The 21,269-nt window shown below is 43.0% G+C and overlaps 1 protein-coding gene across 4 annotated transcripts in view; it reads left to right on the forward strand.

Moving 5' to 3' along the window:
- Positions 1-216: 216 nt before the first annotated feature.
- THSD4 (thrombospondin type 1 domain containing 4) overlaps positions 217-21,269 on the forward strand; it is a 288,712-nt gene continuing 267,659 nt past the window's right edge. The window contains exons 1-2 of one of the 4 annotated variants that reach the window (XM_084532855.1): positions 2,668-2,916; positions 3,582-3,792. The gene's annotated coding sequence lies outside the window, so the exon portion shown is untranslated. Of the gene's footprint in view, positions 237-2,667; positions 2,917-3,581; positions 3,793-6,295; positions 6,315-21,269 lie in introns of those variants that run through there. The other 3 variants (XM_084532856.1, XM_084532854.1, XM_084532857.1) reach the window with 3 other exon arrangements.

Here is a 21,269-nt window from a genome sequence, read left to right on the forward strand (position 1 = left end):
CAGGATGGAGACCCTTGCTCTGCCCTATTATCTGCCTGCCAGTTTTGTCATTTTATGCTGTAATCTGTCTGAATTTGCAAAGTAGCACTACGTAATTAAACCAACTGAAATATTTTCCTATTCTTTTACAGTGGCAGCTGGCCAGAGAACTGTCTCCTGAGCAGGGAAGTTTTGCAGCGTTGAAAGTAAAAAATACTCCAATATCCCTTGCATCGCAAACCTTTGCAGCTTGCTGGGTAAGTGGAGCTGGTGGCTATCTTTGCCTATGCACTGGGAGACAAGATGTGGTTTGATCACCACATACTGAACAAATGATCAAATAAGTTCATTCCTGTCCTCACCCAGATCTTTCTTTGCTTGGTGATTTGGATTTCTCCTACATTTTCATCAAATGCATTATTTTCTACATCTTGTGATAATAGATTAAAGCTTTAAAGAAGCATCTCCTTTGTGGATTACTGCAGGGGGAAAAAAAATTAAACTCCTTGTGGATGCTCTTTTCTTCCAAGGATTCATGTTTTGCTCTCTTTTAGGAATAATGATGCTATTTCATAATGCCCTTCAGGTCCATCTGGAAGAAAATAGGAGACATAGCCTGAATGTGTGTGTGTTCACATTAATTTTTTGTACACAGCCGCATTTGTTATGTAAACTATGAAAGACTTCAGATAACATTGCAGTCTAATGAGACTCCTAGCTCTGCAATTGTTAAGAACAAATTTAGCATCAGCTGCTCTGATGCACAGATAAGGTGTGGGAAGAACTGCTCCTCTCCCCCACAGCAGCATGACAACAACTTCCTCTTACACTGCTGAGAAAACACGATGTGTGCTCTTCTGAGCAGTTCATCAGGCAAAAAGGGAGGAGGAGGTGGAGGGGTGAAAGATAGGACACTGCATTAGCTCTTGGGAGGGAACAATCATTCCGAAAGCCAAACAGAAAACAACAGAGATATTAGGGAAATGAGAATAAAGGCATCCTACAAGAGGAAGGGAAAACGGTGATGAGTCTATGTTCCTTGGTTTGTCAGAAGGTCTCCTTGTGCCCTGTGCTTTAATATAATAAAATTATGAATGTCAGACTCCAACTCCACTGGATACTATTAGCATCCAGCAGAGCAGGCCTCTGGGACTGCCAGTGTGCAGGCTATTGCAGTTCAGCTTCCCTTCATAGAGAAGCGAGTCCTCCTCCCCGAGGGCTGATACAGCTAGGTAGCTAATTTTCAGACCGGTGCAGTTCAAATAATCTTTCCCCAGTATCAAGAGTTAGGAACTGCCTCAAGTAGAGCAATCCCAGTGTGTGGAATTAATTTACTTGTTAATTTATTGATACCTAAGTTCTTAGGTCTTCGCTCCTGAAAAGAAACCCTTGCCTCTAGTCCATCTGACCACAGTTGTGTCTCTCCCTGTAACAAACAGTAGTTGTGTAATTGGTGGAGCAGATGAAGTGGAACATCTAATCCGTAGCAGAGATTAGAACTAAAGTACTGTAAGCTGCCAGAGCCACTCTTGCTCACATGCTACCTGGCTCAGTAGTTAGTCAATAATTTATGTACTGCATTATATCATGGCCAGAGCAGTGCAGCATTTGCTTCCTGCAGTCTAGTACTGCCAGGCAGGCTCCAGCCTAGCTTTGAAGCGCAGGTACAGGTTACCTGTTACCAAGCTGCAGCATTGCTCAGGAGGGACTAGAAGAATTCTCTCTAGGCCTGTGGTTTCCAGACCCATTTACCTACTAGAGGTGAGACCTCTGTCTCTCGGAGGTAGCATAACCAGCCTTTTCGTAGCATTATAATACAGCCTTTCTTTGCCTGTGAGCAAGCCCTGCAAACCTTTAACATACAGCTGTCTACAGCTGTCTTTCTACAGCCAAGATCTGCTGCGGTGCCCACGGGGCATCTGAAACTGCTTGGGAGTGCTGTGCTGCAGCAAGTGCCTGGTGAACATGCATGGGAAAGTGCATTTTCCACAGCTGATCTTTTGCTGAGTGCCTGTTGCTATACGTGGGCTTGGAAATTGATTTTTTAAAATCTATTTATTTATGTATTTGCAATGAATAGCACAGTCAGCACTTTGTCTTTAGTGGTTTGCCTAGGTTCAAGTGGTAAGTGAGCCCAAAATGTTGCCAAGGAAAAGCAACCTATTTCAATGTGTTTTAAAAGCAAATGGGTTCACCTGGCTGGGTCCATTCCAGCACAAGAATAATAGATTTTGTCGTAAAAAAGCATAAAACTGAATGTTGCAGTGAACCGTGGCCGATGCCTGTCTGGGTCTAAGGTCAGAGCTCGTGCTGGATGCTTTACTGCGGTGTTCAATAAACGTACCCCGAGGGATTTCAGGTTTGGTATGCTTAACACGAAGCAGCACCAGAGCGGCACAACCACCTTTCCCTTCAGGTGCTGACTGAAACGTGACCACAACCGCTCCTCATCCCCGCTCTCGGCGGTATCCAGCGGTTCGGGTCTCAGCCCCGGGGCCAACCCCGCCATGCCGGGCCCGCCCCCCCGCACGTCGGCGCCGCGGCCGCGCTGCCTCAGGCCCCGGGCGGCTCCCGGGGCGCGGCCAGGCCCCTCCGCTCCGCTCCACTCCGCACCGCGCCTCGGCTCGGCTGGGCTGGGCTCGGGGCGCGCCCCGCGGGCGGCTCAGCCGCCAGGTGGCGGCCGGGAGCGGGCGTTGGCGCCGGAGGCAGCCGGGAGCCAGGGCAGAGAGGCGCGGCGCGGCGGCCGGGGGCTGTCCCTCAGCCCCGGGAACGCCGGAGCGCGGCCGCGGGACCCGAGGCAGGTTCCCGGCGGAGCGGGCGCCGCCTCCCATGCGCCGGAGGCCGCGGCGGTGCCAGCCTCCCGCAGCGCCCTGCGCCTCCTCCGCCCCGCGGCGGCACCGCGGGACCTGCGCCGCCGGGGGACGCCGGCGCCCTGAGGTGAGGAGGGGAGAGGCGAGGCCCGGGGGGGCGAGCCCCGGCCAGGTGGGGCGGCCGCGCTCGGGGTCGCTGCTCCCCGAGGCAGCGCCGGGGGAGAGAGGAGAGAGGAGAGCAAGCCCCTTCCCCGCCGGGACCGCGCGCCGCGGGGGTTTCCTGCCGTGGGCCAGCCCTGCCCGTGTGTCCCAGCGTGGGGCGCCTTGTCGGGCTCTGCCCCCAATTCACGCCGCCAGGAAGGGGCTGGGGGGGGCACGGAGCTCGGGGAATATCGTATGGCTTTGGGGTCTTCATCTGTCAGTGTCCGCGCCCCTGTGCGCAGCAGCCCGCGGTGGGCTTCCCGTTAATTCCTCTCCTTTCTGCCCCCTCGGCTCTGTGCAGGGCAGCTGGCAGCAGCGCGCCGCAGGTTAAGGTGTGGGGAAAACTGATGGGCTTATCCCAAATCTGCTGCCTCGTGCTGTGCACTCATAAAACAAACTCTGCTCCTTCTCTGCTGCTGTCTTTGTGCCCTCTTCAGGACTACGTTCTTATTCCTCCACCTTAGTCTCAAAATAAAGCATTCTTAGCTGTTTAGTCACTTCTTGTGCGGGAGTTTTTCCGTATCTCCTACCAGCGACAGCACCTTTTTCTGTCTGTTTTCATTCTTTCATTTGTTTTTCCTTTTGATCAAGGGATCAGCAGCACTAAGTGATCCTGGAGACCCCAGCGCCGCGCGGGTTATGCAGCAGCACGCTGACTTCTGCTAGCAGACGTGACAAATCTGAGTAGGCGCATCAATTATGTGAAGAGCCAACACAAGCAGTAGAAATATTTGCAACTCACTGTGTGGCCATCAGTTGATGAATCAGTGTGATTTATTTATTTTTAATCAGAAACTACTATGTAAGTAACTCGTTAGTAGCTTAATACAAGGGTCTAATGCCGTGGATGAAACAGTCTCCTAATAGGGTGCTTAATGCTCTGTCAATATGCTCTGCTTGTTTCTTCTGTCATCCTTTCCTGTTCTGTGGTAAGAGGACCAAGACCTGAAAATGGCCCAAAACTTATCTGAGTTCAGTGCTGTTTGTGGAGCTGCCAACGCACTCTAACAACCCAGTCTATCCAGCTGCAGCTTGCCAAATCGGACTTCTTTCTGGCAAACGACTGGAAGTAATCTACTGGTTGATGCAATTTCCACCCATTCAATATTATCAGGGATTTAAAATGAAGCTTGGTATTGCTCAAGCTCATTAGGCGGTTGTGATTCTTGGTTTCTCTTCCATCACTTCTCTCCCAAGGATTCTGGTGGGACAGCAGATCTAGGTAGGCTAGGAAGAGAGAGTGCCTTTTGAGGAGAAAAGTGCTAGAAAATGAGAATATTTAGTAATGCTAGAAGTAGGAGATCAGCTGTTTTGAGTTATATATAGAGAGGCCTTTGAAGTGAGTGTAGGAAAGAAGCTTAGGTTATTTGTCCTAACCCTGTCCCAAAGAGAGCTTGTCAGGTTTTGTTTTGGAGCAGGGCTAATCCCTGGTCACTCTAACCTGGAACAGTTCCATTGGGACCCAGGGTGTTACTTCTGTTTCATGACTCTGACTCTTGGAAGCACTTGGACTAAGAGGTGTTGCATGGTGCAGGATTTTTTTTCCTTTCACACTCCATACAACAGGTTCTTTCAGAGCTCCAGCAGATTTAATTGCAGAAAATTAATTAGGTTGCTGGTATGTAATGATGAGTTTTATGACTGCAGTTTAAAACCTTTGCTCTTGCTGTAGAATAACATGAATAACTGTGCTAGGCAAACCTGCATTAAACTAGGCCTGAAAACTAAACAAAAATGAACTAAATCATCTGGAAGACTTAGGTTGGCCTGAGAGTTGTGATTCTGTGCAAGAACAGCAGAAAAACAGGTTTTCAGCGTGGCAGTCTGTGATGTTGTATCAGATGTGTGATATATTGACAGAGCATTGACAGAGACAGTTGTTGAAAACAGACGTGAGGAAACTTCAGCCAGACAGTTGGTGTTAGTTTTTTTTTTTTTTTTGAATTGGTTTATGATCTAAAGTTAAGTGCAGTCCATGTAGAGACTCCTATGGACTCGGAGTTATTCCCTTAGAGAACATTAAGGCTTGATGGTTAAGCACTTAAAAATTCAGAAAACTTGAAAGTCAACCATGCATAAAAATATTAACTTTGTCCCCTGTAGTGCTGTATTATGGTAACAGGCTTCAATTGTAGAAGGCTTTAGTTTTTTTCCAAGTAGGAAAAAAGTAAGAGGAGAAGACTTATTGAATCAGACCAGCTTTGGTGTAGTCAGTGTCCTGGACCTGACGGTGTCACTTCTGTCTCCGTAGATAGGCAAAGAATTTTGTAACGCTTAGTTGTGAAACGCTTCACACGATCACAGTGCTGTGCTCTCCTCTCCCTTACCTAGCTGGAGAACATACTCAGTGAAGAATCTTGTTCTCTTAACCAGGCGCATACACAATTCACTCATCGCTTCATTTCAGCTTAGAAATCAGTGTAATGTGGTGATAATGCAGTTTGGAGGATGAGACAGGTTAATAAGAAAGTTAATTTGGTTATGAATTTCTGTGGTTTAAATACGTGACCAGAGGACATGATCGTGCATTGCTAACCTGTATGAGGTTACGTAGGAGTTGGTTATTGTGTGCTTTGCATTTAAGTAACTCCTGTTGCATTCAGAATAGTACGTTGCACTAGAAAATTCAGTTTACGTGCATTACATTTTTAGGGAGAATGCATGTCTTTAATTTAGAAGATTAGTTAGGGAGGTGGTAAGCAGATGTAAATAACAAAGACAAAAAATCGCTTAGCAGAGCGGTTTGATGGGCGCTGAATTTGGCCTCATGTCTTAGCCTGTATAAAGGGACTGTAGCTGAAACTGCATGCTTCAGAGTTGCCTGATTGTGTTGTTGTGTTCTTTGTGTTAGTTGGCAATAGCAGATATAAATCCTGTAATTTAAAACAACTCGGTTGTCTCCTAGTGGAATGTGCTGTCCCACCCAGTTTTCTCTTGCGGACTTGTGAGTGTCATGTCACACATCTCATTTGTGCAGCTTCTCCCTGCAGGGTTAGGGCATTCCCAGAGTTGGGTCAGTGTTCAGAGCTTTGGTTGCTGTTAAGCAATCAGCGCTTGTCAACACCATCTCCTGACATCCGCTGCGTTCTTCCAAATGGCAGTACCAAAGGGCAGATGCGGGGCTGCTTGGCAGGGACTGTGCTTGCACTAGAAATATTCCAGGTCTAATAGGAGCTGGATCTGATCCTTGTGCAGGAGAAGTAGCTTTTCCTGTTGATCGGGTGATGTGTTTGCGAATCGCCAGAAGGTGGGTTTCTGTGACCTGCTGGGCTGCTGATCAAGTCTTACCGGCATCTTTCTCCTTTTCCTCTCTCTCTGAACAAGGTAAGCTGATCACAGGGTACTGGCCAACTGTTAGATTTCCTGAAGGTAAAATTCTCATGCAGATTGCTTTAAGCTTTTTAAAAACAAAGCAAAACAACCACAGAAAAAAACACACAAACAACAGGGAAAAAAAGAAAAAAAGCAAAAAAGCACTGGAATAAAAACATCTATTGGATAGGAACAAAAACAAATGATGTAGCATGTGCCTCCTAGGTTTATTGCTATGTTTCTTCAAATTGCAGCTCAAGGACTTGCTCATGGGCTATTTCACATCAGTCCTGTACTGCTACTTCTTGGCATCCCACTTCAGTATTTATTTTGGTCCTGGTTTTGGAATTTCCCTTCACAGGAAGATTCCATACTCCTTATATGGAAAAATTGGTTTAAAAAGGGACTTTTTTCCATTGGTTCTGTGGATTCTTTTCTCAGTAATTATAAGAGCCGCTATCTGTTTTCTTTAAAGCTCTGATCCAAGGGCCAATAAAGTCAAGGAAAAGGTTATCAGTATTTTCGATGGCTTTTGGATCAAGGCATTCCCATGTGGTGTGCTCTTGCCATTGGAAAGAATGTTTTGAAATTGCAGTGGCACTTTAAAGGATCATTTCAGTACATCTTTAAGGCCCATCTGTTGATACACTTGCATTCACATGTAAGGAGCTAAGTCCCCATCTCTGGGTCCTGCAAGCAAGCAGCCCTCTGTTTCTCCAGTGGGTGTAGTGCTGTGTCTGAACTGTGATAAACTCTTATTCTCTGATTACCTCTGTAGCTGGTAAGAAATGAATTGGCAGAATGCACGAATGCAACTGTCTTCTTGGGCTTCAGCTCCTGTTCCCAACTTGCATGAATCGATCATTGTGAAGCGTGGATATTTTCAAGTGTCAGTATGACTGCAGTCTTGGAGGTTAGCCCTGGCTAACGTGTGGAGCCCTTCTTCCCTCAAATGTTTTTCCGTATCATCACTTCAGCAGAACCGTCTGTGAAACAGAAATCAAAATGATAGTTTGTTTCACCAGGAACAGCAAATGTCCTGCAACATAATAATTGTGAATTTTGAGGAAAACTGAAACAAATTGACAAGGTACAACTTATTTATAAAAGGAGCAGGGAGAAAGGCTTTATCAGCACAGATCCATCCAATGGCTTCATCTGATTTGGAGGAAGAAATGGCTTCAGAGCTCTGGAAATTCATTTTGCTGGTGAGGTGGTAACGGGTAGCTGGGTCCCAGAAGCTGGCAGCCTGTTGGTGGGCAGTACTGCCTCATGTAGCGTTTGGGAAAGTAGAGGTAGGTTTGCCCCAGAATCATGAGATTGGTTTACAAATCCTGATGCTCTAAAATGAATATATCTGACTTCATGTTTTCTGAGCTCTCCAGAGTTTACATTTGCAGTCTTTTCTTTGCCAGCACAAGAGCTAGTAACTTGTTCTTTTAATGGGAGTAGTGCTTGTCATACAGTCAGTTCCCCGAACTGGGGCCTTCAGGGGACTCTCTGGATACAAAATAATCATATTTAAACAGGACTTGGTAGAAGTTCAGTCCTTTACAGAGGAGCAGCAAAAGGCTTATTCACTAATTCTGTGATCCTGTTTCCCTTGTAAGACTTTCTTGTAAGACTGCTGTGTCTTGCATTTTATATGTCTGTGATTAAGTGTAGAGAGCAATACAGTTCTTCAGAAAGCTATGTTTTTTACTGCATTTTGTTCATTTCACTTTGATTACTTAATTAGTGCTTTTTTACTAAACCCAGACTTCTTAAAATACTGCAGTAAATAAGGAAAGAATATTCCCTTTGTGTTAAATTCAAAGGCATGGCTGTTGTGGTGACGGGACTTTCAACTTCTGAACTTTCCTATTGCGTCTCCGAGGGGTTGTATTGACCTCTGCTGCACAGAGATGATGTTGAACAGAGAAACCTGGCCATGAGCAGCATCTTGCCAAATTTGTCTGTGACAGTATAGCTGGAAGGGCTGCTGCTGGGTGTGCTGACACCTTGGACCTTGCTTGCTTGGACCTTGCTGTCGTTTTTGACTGCATGGCCTGGTATGAGATACGGGAGCAGAAGACTGGCTGGAAGTAAGGGTGCTGTGAGCCTGGAGGATGCTGCCTGGAGCCCTGCGCAGAAGTGAAGTGGTTTCCTGCCAGTTACTTTCTCTGTGGGTCATGATGTCCATGCTGAACCGTGGTATCTCTGTTCTTGTTTTGGGAAGAGGCCAGATAAAGAAGCTCTTTTTAAAAGCTCTTCTTCATGAAAGCCACATCCTCATGAAAAAACATCTGTTGTGCCAGGCCCTGCTGGATCAGCACTTGGATCTGTGTGAGCATGGAAGAATACTGCTCCCCCAGGAGCAAGACGTCACTTAGATTCTCAAGTACGGTATGACTGCAATCTGAAATCCTGAATCAGGCAGATTCCCCTGTGACTGCGTTTGGATTAGCTGGCGAGAAGTGCGTGGAAGGAAAACTCTCTCTCTAGATGGCAAATTCAGCAAAACTGTTGACCGCAGTCTGTGAGTAAATGTTGACTTGGAAAGTTTACAGATGTCCTGAGTTTTTCTTCCTGTGGTAAAGGTGATTACTCTAGTCCTGGTTTGGTAAGGTCATGCTTCTAGTAGTTGGTTGTATGTTATGCTTGGGTTTTGTTTGGTTAATGTAGTTTCTACGAAAGTAAAAAGAAGAAATGATTTTGCTTATCAGATTGGCAAATGGAAGCAAGAGCCTGTCCAAGCCCACCCTGCTTAATTACAACAAAATGACATCCCAGGACACAAGCTGGACCAAAAGGATGATAAGTTACATGGAGTGGCTGCAGTAACTTAATCTGGCAGCAGTGAAGGCTCTGTCCCATGTTCCTGTAGTTCCGTGAAGCTACATCCACTAGGGAAGTGAATGTGGAACAGCGGGCACATCACCTTGCAGATCTTCAGGACTGGTGTGTGGAATTTAAACGCTTAACTAGAACAGCAGAAGAATGAGGATTTGAAAGAATAGTGTGTTAACCATTAACTGCTGGTATTGTTCAGCTTTGACAGCCCAGAAAATACTGTTCACGTGTTGAAACGCAGGGGTTAAGGCTGGATGTCTGTTTTGATTTTTGGCGTGAAAAACAGACATTAAAAATGTAATTTCCTATATTCTTGTACTTCAGATATCATTTGTACAAATTAACACAATATTGCACAGCAGAAGACTTGAAGACTTTCTTTTTTCTTTTTCTTCTTTTTTTTTTTTTTTTCCCTCCTACTTACAGTTCAGGCTTTTACTCACATTGGCATTAAGAAGTTTGAAGTACTTTGGTCGCTTCTCGGAAGAATGTTTAAAAATTTTCATACTCAAGCTCAGATTTATTACTTAGGCACTGCCAATGCTGCTGTAATTGTCATCGTAAAGTTTCTTGTATTTGTTGCTGGCCAAAGTCATTACACCGGAGTGAATGTGTAACATGTAAGCGTGTTTGAAACTTAATTATTATTAATACTTATAATTATTAATAATAAATTGTAACAACAACAATAACAACAAAACAACAAAACTGTGTAGTTTTTGAATGATGAAAGGTCTGAAATATCTTTGCTGCTTTAATACTGTTAGAATTGGCCAGAAAATGAGCTGACTTCTTTTGAACCATGCTGCTTGTGATTAAATTGTGATTTGTCTCTGTTGCTTTGAAATGGAAGAGGGGGGGAAACAGTTTCCAAATGTCTCTTGCTGGCAATTGCAGGTTGAGAAAGGTGGGGTTGGTTGGTGTGTTTCTGCTTTTTGATTTGCCTTTTTTCTGAAGTTAGGTTACAAGGCCTTTTCAGAATTCCCATTTACTCAGACCATGCAGATTTTACGCTTAACCAGGAACCCCTGTGTCAAGTACCGCCTGGAGAGAGATTGCACTTGGGTTGCATTCCTTTCAGCAAGTTTTCTCTCTATCTCCAGCAGCGGCGACTCCATTAGACGATCTCAGGTCACTGTATAAAACCTGACTTTTTCTGACTTCAAGCAATATGCTAAACAGCAGTGAATGCTAACTGCTGACTTAAAAAATAATATAAAACTCAGGCACTTTTTTTTTTTTTTTTTTTTTTTTAAATCCTCGCTGATCTTTCATGCTCTGCCTGTTAAACTCTCTGCATAGGCAATATTTAAAGCAGCATCTGAAGTCCACGCTCTTGAAGGAGTTACTCTGTTTTCTTTCCCAGCAGTTTGCAATTGGCTGTGCTTGTTTTCAAGAAAAGCCAAGAAATCTGTCTCTCACATTTTGCATCCCCGTTTTTCAGTTTTGTAGGCACTTGGATATTTTTCCTGAAGCTTCAAGTGATGTCAGATGAAGGTCAGTGCACTCTACTAACCTGCCCTGCAGCACAAATAAGTTCAGGCCCTACTGCCAAGAGATGACCTTTGATTTCTTTTTACCTGACACAATGAAGGCTCTGTTCAGAATCCTTCATTCCTACTTTACTTAGGCAAAGTCCCAGCCACTTGAATAGGTTTGCCTGGGCTAAGAGGGTTACAAAAGTTCCTGAAGCATGGTATGGTGATGGCAGAGGCTTCTGTGTTGTAGATGAGTTTCAGAAACTGCATTTATTGTGGTCAGAAAAGAGAGGTAAAAGAGTGGATTTTGTTGTGACTTACATCACTACTGAGTCTGAAACTACAGATAGTAAGTGTTGGTTTTAAGCTACACCTGATCAATGGAGATAGTGAGCAAAGGTGCTTATGCATTAAAACACTCGTTGTATGTAGGCATAAAGAAATACTTCAGTGTGAAATCATCACTGGCTTTACAGACTGCCAGAGGGCTGCGTATGCTGTCAGTGGGTAACTACTGTAGTGGTCCTTGTGCTTTTCCCCTCTTGGTATCCTCCCAGTCGAGGTGTGCTCTTGAGTTGAGCATTGTAGGGTCCCTTAAAACTAAGTGTAGCAATTCTGCTCAAACTGCTGTGTTTCAGAGTGGGGTTGCTTCACCTAAATGAAGTTGTGTATGGCTGCCAAGTGGGGAGGCAGGTTACGGTAACGCTTCTACTGTGCTCTGACTGAACCATGCAGCTGGTTTGTTAAAAGAGAGATTTCCATCAGCCTCTCTTTGTAAGTCCATGCTTCTTATTGATTTTTCTCTTCAACCCGTATTTCTTTTGCAGATGTGAGAGTGGGTACTCATGCTTCAGATCCAGCGAATGATTTTGGAAATAGCAAAGTCAGTTTATTTCTTTCATAGTCAGATTATGCAGTTCGGTCTTAGACCTACCGTCAAACAAACCCCTCTTGAAAAATAGTAGCAGGTTTATTGATAGGCTGGGAAAAAGTCAAGACTGCAACCTGACGTGGAAAGGATGGCTGCAAGTCAGAGGAATACCGTTTTCCTGACTCACTATTTTTATGAGTTAATGCTGTTAGCAAGGGTGACAGTGGTTGTTGCTGATTTTGTGAGGTTAGTATCTTTTATCTGTCAACCCCAAACTCATTCTTCACAGACCACTGCATGGCATCTGCTTAACTATTTCTTTAGTAATAGGCAGCTTTTTGATCTGCAGCTAGTAAGATATTTCAACTTTGCTGCGCAGTGATTGATAACCTGAGATTATTTGAATGTATGATTGTATTGGGGTTGTCTGTCACGGCCTGATACCTCCTGTAGGAGTGTAACAGTTCATGCAGGTTACATTAAATGGACTGAAATACTAACTGTCGTGTGGACCACCAGAGCACGAGGCATAGCAGCAAGACGAGATTTGTAGGATGTCTAAAATCCCTTTCAGATGGACAGGGCAAGAATAAACAGGTCCCTCTCCCCACCCTCAAAGGATCTTGCAATTCACTTCTCAAATGCAGGAGGCAGGAGGATTCACCACGTGGAGGTATGATTGGTACAAGCATTAGGAATTTTCTAGAAGCCTGCACCAAACGTGCTTGAGGAGAATTACATTCAGTGAATTCAGTCTCAAGGGATATAATTGAGAACATAATTTTTTCTGTGTTTCTGAACATAGGGATTTTACATAGCTTCTGTTATTAGTTGTGTCATGTCTTCATTTCATTTTCTTAAAGATACAATGATATTGCTGTTTGTCATCCCTAATTCTTGTTAAAGTTTGGCTACTGGGTGTTTTCCTTTTCATCTCCACTAACATCTTCACGTAAAGAAGAGCTGCACCTCTGCAAATGTGCCTCTTTAAATGGTAAAAGCATAATTGCAATTTGATGCTACTTTCTTGGTTGCCTACCTTGTTTTTGCAACAGTGGCCTTCTTCTAAGACATTATCCTCTGACTTTGTTTCAGATAAAGTTAATGATGTCTGGTGGTTTTATGCTGTGGCCCTCATCTTGATTTTATTGTGGGCGAAAGCTAAATAGAAGTCCGTGGGACAGTTCTTCAGTGGTTTCTCTGAGTTACACCTGTATTGTTTATTTACATGCAGAATTTAATATTTGCAGAAGACTTACAAGACTTCTTACTGCCATTACTGTAGTTGACTTTCAGAGATCCATTGATAGGTTACAATTTCATTGGCCTTAAATTCTCAGATATTGATTCAAAATGCTGAAACAAATACCACGTTTCACAGTGGTCTCTTAAGACCTCTCTTTAGACCTGTTATTCGTCATTATGTAGGAACATAGAGGAAAGCAATAAATCTTTGATTTCCACTGTTGCATTTCCATACCTGTATGTGGGGAGCTTTAGATCTGAGAGGGTTTTAATGTGAGGTTAGAATCTCGTCATTCTTGTAGTGTTGTATAATAGCAAATTAACTTGAGATGAAATAATTATAAAATGTTATTTAAGATGTTTCAAGAGCACAGTCTCTGAAGTGTCCTATGCAAGATGTTGAGCTGTGTTTCTCTCCATGATCTAGCAATCATTATATGTATTGACTCTTAGAAATCTTGGCACACAAGCCTTGCTACTAGGCATATGGAATCTCCTTCAGAACGGACCTGAGCAGTTGACCTGTGTTTTATTCAGCAAAGGAATGTGCAGAATTTCTCTGAATTCTGTAGTATCACAGCACTATTTGCTCTGGACATGTGTCACTTGTTTTTCAGTGCTCCCTAAAACATATACCCGTGTAGGTGCCTGCAAAGCTTGCATCTGGCCAGTACCTAGTTGAAATCTAGTTGCTAGTTGCTCTCATGTACTGCACCTATTCAGTCTCTAGATTCTCCCAAATGTTATAAGACACTCTCTGACTCTTTGAGCTCCTGAGAAGATGGTACTCCTGTGTCTGTGCACCCCCCAGGCAGTGCCGTGGCTAAAAGGCATTGCCTGCTTCTTCCATGGCAGCTGGGCTGCGGCAGTACTGCTGCCTGAGCAGTGCCGGTCACTTCAAGGGGTGCTCGATTCAGGTGGGAATTGCATGAAGGAAAAAAGGAATCTCATTTTTTGGCCAACATAAAGCAGTCAGGTTTGTTGACTGCAGGAGAGGACCAAAAGGAAAAAGACATTCTTCGTGTTCAGTGTTTATTACAAAAGCCCTCGTCACTTTTTTGGACGTGGGTTAGTACAAAATGTACGTCAGTAGATAGCCAGTGTTGTTTTTCCCTTCAGTTATGGCAGTATTGAAATGTATGTTAAAACACTTGTCCTTGAAAACTTGTGTAGAAAAGGATTTGATGAGTTATTTTGGGATGTGCGCCCACATTAATCTCCATCAGAGGGAGTACAGGAAGCCAGTGCTCTGCAGTGCAGCGCTGCACCGAGTCACAGCGGTGTACTTGTCAGAATACCAGCGCCTTTGCCTTTGCCCTTGCAGCTGGAATGCGTTGGAGCGAGATACTCGTTTGGCTGTAGCCTTGATATCCAGATTTTCTTTGTCTGCAAGTAGACTGGCTGAATTATGTTACTTTTACCCATACTGAAAAAAAACAAAACCAAACATATATATATTTTTAATTTGTTCTTCTGTAGTAAAGGAGTTGTGTGAAGTCCTGCTCGACTCTGGAGGGAAATCCAGCCTTTCTTTAGAATGCCTAACCCACACCACAGCGTTACATGCGAGGCAGGGAAATCTCTGAAATCTCCCGGGATGACTTCTATCCCATTTTATAGCTCCGTACACAGAGAGTAATGCTACAGAAGCTCTTGGAGTTGTAACCGAAATGTGGAAGTGAGCCCCAAGGATCTCAATGGTAATTTCAGCGGATGCCTGTGTTATGCTTACAGATGCGTGTTCCAGTCAGTTTCTGTTCTGCTGCATGAGGTTTTATGGCAGAAAATTAAGCATCTCTGGCAATAAGGGTCTTGAATAACTACGCAGAAGAGAAATATTTAGTCAGCCTTCACAAGGCTCTGCTCATTGTGGTCACTCGGGTGATCTGTAGCGATCCCTTCCAGGGACTAGCAAGGATTCCACTCGGGGTTGCCTAGTGAGCTTGAAAAGGGGTTTGGTGTGATGACTGGCGTGTCCCTCTACAGATCCAGCTTTATCACTCGTCTGCTTTGGAGCAAAGTATAAGTATTCCTAAAAGCATTGTTATTTGGAGGCATTACTTCTGCACGGTGATGTTTCCTCCACTGGTACTCCAAAGAAAAGATTTTTTTCTGAATAAGCAAGCAAAGGTTTCAGGTCTCTGTCACGTACTCTTCCCCCTGTTGTGTGCAATGCCTGGTGCCCCAAACACCTGTGGAGTCTCCAAAGCAGCAGAAGAGGAGGAGGAGGAACACTGTGAAAGTTAGTGTTTTGACATTGCATGTGTTCAGCTACTGTCTTGACAGACAGGCACACAAAATATTTTTTATATTTTTTTTGTGGGGACAGTGGTAGATTTGAGCGTTCAGCTGCTATTGAATTTCTTCCTTTGAAAATCACGGCTCTGAAGTTCAGGGTGTTGACTGCTGAAAGTGCTTGTGTGTGTTAGAGCACTGCTGGCTCTTCCTGTCGTCCTGTTAGTACTGAGCAGCCCTAATCAGAGAACGGGTGCTTTCACTTCAGGCTTTTCATTTTTATTGGAGTCATGCAGAAAGTTAATTGGGGTAGGTTAATGATGCACACTTCTATATCCTAGTCAATGAAAGGTCTCACAGGGTGTCGTCACAAGGAGGGACGCTTGATCTTTACCGCTGTATGCTGCTGAACGGTGCCTGATGCTCAGGCCACCAAAAAATTATTCCCTGAAGTACAGTCTTCTAAATTTGTTCCCTTTTTTTCAATGTAAGGGATGCTGATGTTTGGGCGTGTGTTTGCGACGTGTATTGAACAGTTTGAAAGCTTAATTCTCATGGTCAGTTGCTTAAAAATTGAAAATATGACTTGTGTTCTGCCAGACAGAAGTCCTTCTTAAACAGTTGGCTAGAAAACAGTGTTTCCTCGTTATAAAAGGCAGCTATCTTCTACCTGCACAATAATCATAGCATATACATGGTTTTTGCTTTATGAGAGAGATGTCTCCCAGCTGTGTTCCTTAGAAATAGCTGCTTATACAGCTGAAATACATCGTACGTGTGCCTTCCATTAGCTATACAGAAAGATTTGCTTCCTATGAGTTTTTCAAGCAGTATGTATTATAACTCTGAGCGAGGCTGGTGGGTCTTCGGTTTTCATCCAAAAGGTGTAAGGGCCTCTGAGAGCCGTCATTACCTCTTCATGTAAACTGCAGTTGAACACTGTTGCAAGCCTGTGTTTTTGAAGAAACTCAAACTAAGCTAGGTGGAGAGTTGGAAGACTTCCTTTGATTTCAGACACCTCGTGTTCTGAAAACAACTTTCTTATTCTCCTTTCATGACTTCACGAAAATCTCATTTTCTTTGAGTTAGTTATCAGTGAAGAAATGAGTGGAGACTAATATTGCTAATTGCTTCAAAATGTACTCCTGTACTTTGAAATATCAATATTGTTCTGACTTTTACTAAATAAATAAACTTGGAGACTGAAATTGAGCTTATGGTACTTCTCTAAATTAAATATGACTGGCTAGAGCATTTTAACTCCCAGTCACAGCAGGAATTATACTGGAGTCCCCGAAGCAAGGACAGGGTCTGGACACAGTGCATGAACTGTGCATCTAAGGCACCACTTCAGCTACCTGTACTTGGTAGAAAAGTATTTAGAATAGCATCTTGTTAAAAATCAGTTGGTGCTCTCGCTGCTCATTTTGCAGGCAGGATCACAGTTATTGCCTCATACTGAAGTTCCCACAAGCCCATTTCTATTGCTTGTCATGCCACAGGATTCACCTGTATTTCGAGTTGGTGCTTAGAGAGGTGCCAGGTAACCAGCTGGCTTTTTAGGCAGTTAACCATTGCTTCTTCTATTTCTTTCGTTCATTACCAGGAGTCAGATGAATGTTGATCAGGTTTATGGAGAAGTTAGGGAAGACTTTTTATGAAAATGGTCTTTAACATATAATCTGGATCCCTCTCCCTTCCTCTGATATATGCATTCCCTTCTACGTCTTTGCTTTGGAATATTCAGGTTGTAGAAAAGAAGTTATGTTAAAGGAGAACAAAATTAATTGTCATCGTAAGAGATCATTCTTCTAAAAAACTGTAGTTACTAAGCACAGTTAAAAAAAAATAAAAAATAAATGCCAGGGATTTGGCCAAAATTACACAGCCTGTCAACGTGAAATGAACTTTGAGATAGGTTTGCAAGAGTTTCCACACAGAGTTACATCCCAAGAATCTCCCTGCCAATTTAGAGAGATTTATGATCTCATTTCTGTGATTCATTTTACCTTTTACATATTTGTTTTTTTGCCTAGAAACCACACATGAGGACCTAAAATACAATGTTTGTGAAAATTAGCTAGTGTTTTCAAAAGGTGAAGGAGGCAGTTAAAATGGCAATCTTGGTTCAGCCTCAGTCTTGAACAACAGGCGGCATTTTTCTGGATTATTTCAAGGAATTGAAGAAGAATTCAAATTTTCTGACATCTGATTTTGTTTTTTTTTTTTGGCCTCAGGTTCGATATTTTATTTTTACTTTTATATTATTTACTTAATAATATGTGTTCAACCAATACTACATTAATTCTACATAACCAATGGTAACAAATATTAAGAAAAGAAATCTAAGGAAATATTGAAGAAACCGGTCCTACTTGCCATACATATTATGACTATCTCACAATGTATAAAGTGAGTGCCTGTTATTATTGTTTCTCCCTTTACTTTCAAGATCAATGTCACAACCCATTAGATCTTTAATTAAATCATATATAATTTAAAAAGACTGAAGCAAAAATGGTTGAATTGTTGTCCTCCAGCACAACAGTATTTTACAAGCAACAATATGCATGCTGTGCATGGGTATTTTGGGCTAGATACAGTAAAGACATTGGGAATATGGTCACTGTTGGATTTCCCCAACTTTGAGGTTGTCTACTAGTGTTTAAAGAACTGAATGTTTCTGGTTGCCACATAATCAGGTTACGTGGTTTTCTGCTGAATTCTACTGACACGGCTGAAATTGTTTTTTGAAGAGTTGAGATTCACGGGAATTAAAAATAAAAAATAAAAAATGGGGGCTCTAGAAATGGGACTGAAATTTCAGACTACTCCAGGACTGCCCTCAACCTCATGGTTAGTGTTTTATTTGGGGTTGTTGTCTCGAGGACTCTCATGCATCTCCCCCATTGCCGCAGCACGACGAGCAGCTGGCACATTCACCCCGGCTCCTGGCAGGCTGTGCCCCTGTGCCAGTGCAGGGCCTGTCCCACGCTTCAAGGCCATTGGCAGTTGCTCCTGTGAATTTACGAGGCTTGGTCGTGTCTCTGTTTATGCAGCATGTTTACTGGACTGTGGTTTTTTGTGTGTGTGTGTGAGAGATTTTAGGTAAAGGAACGAAAATGTCTGGATCTTGATCAAGAATAGATTGGAGACAGGCACAGAGCTTTCTTGGACTGCAGTAGTTCTGGACACACCCAGAAGGAGAACTTTAAAGTTTTTAAACTAAAACAGAGAGGTACCTTCAGGGTTAGGCGGAGTAACTTGCAGTTTCTGATTTAACAAAAATGTACGCTCCATTTGAGCATCAGAACCTTCCCTCAGGTCTAACGCTGACTCTGTCTGTCATGCAGCTTTCAGAGACAACTGTATCTTTTAATGTAATTAATGAATATTTCAAGAGATTAAAACTCTGCTGGTAGGTGTCATCAGTTACGGTACAAGCAGTTGGGTATACACACAAATTCTGGAGCTAGGTAAATTTGGTACACTGTGAGGTGCTTTATCCAGGTCTTGTGAATGCAGAGACTTTGGGATGCAAGCCAAAGGATCTTCATTTAACATCATTTATTAGATGTGAGTAACTAAACTGATAAATACACCACGCTTTACTGTTGTGCAAGGGAACAGATTCAAAGGCAATCTTAAAAGGTACATATACTTTTTTGATTTAAGTAGTTCTAAATAGTATTTGTTAACACTATTTCCTAAATAATATAAAAACAGAGCTTTGCACATCAGCAGATACAACTTTGGAATGATGCTGCAGTTCCATAGCTACTTCAAGTTCCTGCTGTCAGTAGCTGGCAAGATATATAATCTAACCAGGAAGATAAACATTGAAGGAAATTTAACTTGGCTTGCCATATATTTAAGTCAACAAGATAAAATAGGCTACACAGACAGAGCAGTTCTGAACTGCGCTGAGTTTGTGTGTGTTTGCACATGAAGTACCGCACGTCACTGCTGGGTTAGAATGGTTGGTCTCCGGGCGTTCAGTACGTGTGTGTCCATCTGCTATTACTGGGAATTCTCTGTTGTAGTCAGTGCCCAGATGAATGTGGGTGCATACACCTGGCAGGGCTTGAGAAGTATAGGTTGATGCTAACATCACGTTGCAATTCATGCAAGTGGAGTACCATCCACCTACAATACACGAAGGCTACGGTCACTGGAAAAATTGCGTGTGAGTAGTCCTGCAGTATTTAAGAGGTTAAGGTAACTGATTTGTTAGCTTCTTGCAAGCCACCTCATTGGAAGAAGTGGGTTTTGGTTAATTAGGCAAGGAGGAAGTCTTACTGTTGACTTCCCAGTAGACTTTCCTCTTTACTTAACTTTCTGACAGTGTCACAGGTGTCTGACCTGATAATTCTGTATATTGCATCGTGTAATGCTTTGAGACATCTAGTTGTGTCTGTCTCAGCAAACTTCTGAGCTTGCCTATGAGCCTAATAGATTCCTTTTTTGTTTGTTTGTTGTTTTGTAAGTTACTCCCATTCTCCATCTCTCCCTCTTTTTTGAAATCTCCATTACAAATCAGTGTTTTCATTTTGTAATTTCACTTAGGCTCCTGTCTGAGACCTGCTGGCAAGGGGTGGCAGTGTCTGGCTGTAGGTGAGGCTGAGGTGATTAAAGACACTCTGTGGGTAGTGTTGAGAGTGTTAATCTCAGTAAATATCAAAAGGAAAGACTGTTATGATTAGTTCACCACTTGACAGTATAACTGATGAGCCTGGTAGCAGTTGGAATCGCTCACCTGCAGTGCAAAAAGGGAGGGAGGAAACGTGAATCGGGATCTATTTAGCCAATCTCATTTTCCGTGACCTGATGCAAGTTTTATTACATGCAGTGGGACACGTCTCCCTTCGGATTGTCAGGCCATGGGTGCTCTGGAGAGGAGGTGTTAATCCTGTCCCATCCTGTCTGGTGCTGGGCTTTTTTCCCCTTCTGAGTTTCACAGATTTAGTTTTGTCCCACTGTGGGGTGAAATGGGGAAGATGGTTGAAATGTCAAATATTTTAATGCAGCGGGGAAAGTCTTGCTAACTCTGTTCCAGTACAGGAATGTGGTTTGTTCCAGTTGAGGGGATGTGGTCTATTCTGCTATAAATATGGGTACTAGAAAGTCTTTTTGCCAGGTAGGTCTATAGTACTTTTAAGCCTCTTGTGGAAAGGTAGCTTGACTTATTGGATCACCTAACACATTTTACACCTCACCAGGCTTTTGAAAGTTGTCATGCCAAAATTCAATCCTAGTGTTAACTGTCTAGCCATTTCAGGTATTCGTTTTGCCCTGGATCTTTGGGAGGGAACGTAATCGCCATGTTTGCACATTTTCATGTCAAAACCACCCGTGTCAAAATGACATTGCTTTCAGTATGCTCTAAACACTTATGCACTTTAGTCATTTTGAAAGCAAGCTGTTAAGTTGCTTAGGTGCTTACCATTTGCAGCACACAGTGTAAAAATTGCTATTTCAAAAGAAATGCACATATGAGTTGCAGTCAGAAGTGCTTTGAAAAATGCATTGAAATGCTGTTGGAATTTGAGTTTGTAATGCAAGCTGCCAAGGACAGTAAAGATACAGATGAACTGAAAAAAAATGGTAAAACTATGCCAAGACTTTAGGCATTCTTTTTGAGAATAATTTCCAGAGATGCTGAAGGTTTGGTTTTGTGTGTTTTTTGTTGTTGTTGTTGTTTGTTTGTTTGTTTTCCAGCCTCTTAGCAAAGCTAGTTTGCTAACAATACATTTTCTGCTTTTCAAAGAGCTGTAATTTGCAGCGTGGGCTAGGAGGGTGCACAGTTCTTCTGCTTGTATCATCTAACAATGTGCTGTTGGGGTTGTGTCCCTCCACACAAGGATGGGGGATAAAAAGATTCTCAAAGAATGAAAAAACAGTACAAGAGAGTACATCTGAGGGGAAAAAAACAAAGAAACAAAAAAGCACCACACAATGCTGAGAACTTGAAGCCTTGGTGACAATGCATCTTACCAGCATGTTCTCCATTTTCAGTCAGGCAGGTTGCAGGGAGTGAGACTTTTGTTTCCTTCATAATTCAGAATGTCTGTTAGAAATGGTTTCTGAGGGGATATGTCTTCATTCTTTGTGTTAGTGCTGTATGTGTGGACTTAATATTTACATGTGTAGCTTTAGTACAGACAAAATCTGTTTTCTGAAGTGCTCCACATCTCCTTAAAAAACAAACAAAAAAACAACAACACCAAAGAACTACCCAGCAACAAAGAAAGCATGACATTAAGCAGTGAAACTGGCGAATAAATGTGAGGAAGCCTCGTAGATCTA

The sequence above is a fragment of the Aythya ferina genome, assembly GCF_964211825.1.
Source record: "Aythya ferina genome assembly, chromosome: 11".
Lineage (NCBI taxonomy): Eukaryota > Metazoa > Chordata > Aves > Anseriformes > Anatidae > Aythya > Aythya ferina.